Raw genomic sequence first — 2,507 nt, 5'->3', positions numbered from 1 at the left:
GACTTTCTGCCTATCGCAAAATAGTAGTACTTAGATAAATAAATATGTAAATCAAAACTACTATCAAGTTTTCTCAGCAGTAACAGTATTAATAATATATTCTGAAAACCATCTCAATGTAGAAGAAATAAAGTGAAGGATATCATGCTTGGAAGGGTGGAGGAAAAGTGCAGGAGAGGAAGAACCTGGATGAGATAGACTGATACAGTAACTGGGCAATGAGAGTAGATGTGTCAGAGTCAGTGAGACTCGCTCAGGACAGAACAGGCTTCAGAGCTACATAGAGTTGGCTACATACGGTTGCTATGAGTCACAGTTAACTCCAGGCACATAAAAACAACAACAACAACATGGTTTTATCAGGTAGAATATCTTAATTAGATTCCATAAATATTTATTGAATGCCTAAATTCAATAAACATTAATCAAATCCTTGTGTTCAGCACTTTGCTAGGCACTTTCAGGAATGTCAGAGAATCTGGCATAGTATCTGCTCTCAAGAAACCTATCTTGAGGCTCTTGATATTAGCTACTTCAGAATAGGAGTTATTTCCTACATTAGCTTAGGATGGAGAAGCTGAAGCCAAAAATAGTCTCTCAATCATCACAAACGCTTTTTCGGCTGATGTGGATTGAGTACCAAGAAAAACAAGTCATTTCTGAACTCTAGGTAACACAGCAAGATTTTCCCGCCTATCTTAGGCTGAGTTGTCTAGTGAAGCAAAACCAATAGGCCTAGATTGATCGAAAGAGAGGAGGGGCAGGAGCTGAGAGAAACTGACTGATTTTATGGAAATTTGTGAAGGAAAGGTTCAAAAGATCACAAGATGGAGGCATCTGGGGCAAGAGGCTGTCAAGCTTCCAGCACTATCAGCTTTAGCTGCTGATATAGCCCAGGGTCCTTGCTGAGAAGCTGGGCCACAGACTTTGGAGACTAGCAAGTCCAAAGTCCACTAGCACACTAGCGACCACAGACCAGATAGATAGCCAGGTGCAGATCTGACAAAAAGCTTTCTAGCTTTCTGATAGAGTCCAAACATAAATACCATTCAGGACAAAAGACCTACCTACCCTTAACAACAAGAAAAATGACTCAAAACCAACTCATAGCTGGCCCCCTAGTGGGTTTCTAGAGTCTGTAAACTGTAAGGGAAGGGATTGCCCATCTTACTGGGCCACCTGAGATCCTCAGTCAGATAAGGTTAATTGTATTTTTTTTTTTCTATCTCCTGGTGATCCTGTGTTATAACAACAGACAGATTAGAATTTACAACATATAGATTAGTTGCAAGGAGCTCTGGTGACTTAGACCATAGCAAGGTACACTACTAACCCGCAGGGCTGTGTGGCTCCTGAGGTTTAAATTCGCAGAAATTACAATCTCCTCCCATTGCAGTTTACAGCCCTGGAAACCTGGAGGGTTAGAGGAGACTTCACAAACTGTGACTTAGTTACAGTACACTGAGGATCATGGCCAAGTTGGCACACACTATTAACTATGACACACCACCCATGATTTACCCCAGCTTGATTGGAGAAGAGCACTGGTGACTTAGTGGTAAGAAGCTATGCTGGCAACACAAAGGTGCACAGTTTGAATCTACCAGCTACTGTGAGGGAGAAAAATGTATAATCTCCTGTATGATTGGCTGACTCTGAAAACCCACTGGAGGGTCCGCTAAAAGTCAGTTTGACTTGACTGTACATAACAAACAAACTGTGGGAACAAGATGGACAAACTCCTCCTGTGCTATTGACAGCCTTAGAAAGCCAGTGATAGATAAGCTGTGAGTAGATTCTGAATCAACAAAATAAGTTTGAGGTGTGGGGGGTTTAGGTTTTTGTTTTTTGGTGGAATCAAATAAGTTAGTTTCTGACATAAATATAGTTATTGTGTTGTGTACTGTAGTGTTGGAACTGACCCATAGCTGACCCTCTGGCAGGTTTTCAGAGGCAGTTAAACACCCGGGAGATTGTCTATCCTTATTCTGCAGAGCAGCTTATGGCCTTGAACCACGTGCCTTCGGGATTGAACCACAGCTCTTTTTTACCAAAAAAAATAAAATAAAATTATTATGTTTTTGTGCGTACTGTCAAATAGGATCTGAATGGTACAGGAGGAGATTGCCCCTCCTTCTCCAGCAGAACATCTGGTGGATTCGAACCGCATACCTCTAGCATTAATGTGCAGCTCTGGCCACTAGGCCACCAGAGCTCCCTGCAGCACAGCTTCTTGTCACTAGATATATATTTTATACAAGATATAAGATAGCTTCGGTATCTAAATATGAAGATACCGAAGCTATCTGGAGGTTCTGATGAAGATATAGCTTCTTAGTAAAAAGTGTTCAGTCCTAAAAACAATAATCACCAAAAAAGAGAAATAGTTTATTTTAAAAATAGATAAGAATATTAGGGCCCATCAACAAACGAATGGATAGAGAAGCTGTGGTATATCCACACAATGGAATACTATGCAGCATTGAAAAACAAGGAACTCATGCAAT

General features: G+C 40.8%; 1 protein-coding gene across 1 annotated transcript in view; it reads left to right on the top strand.

The window, feature by feature from the left end:
- MYPN (myopalladin) overlaps positions 1 to 2,507 on the top strand; it is a 143,129-nt gene that overhangs the window by 75,713 nt on the left and 64,909 nt on the right. The gene's annotated exons all lie outside the window — the stretch shown is intronic.

This window comes from Elephantulus edwardii, unplaced genomic scaffold (genome assembly GCF_000299155.1).
Source record: "Elephantulus edwardii isolate Elephantulus edwardi_28Jun2011 unplaced genomic scaffold, EleEdw1.0 scaffold00074, whole genome shotgun sequence".
Lineage (NCBI taxonomy): Eukaryota > Metazoa > Chordata > Mammalia > Macroscelidea > Macroscelididae > Elephantulus > Elephantulus edwardii.
The sequence above is the reverse complement of the archived record's forward strand: the minus strand, read 5'-3'. Positions and strand labels throughout refer to the sequence as shown.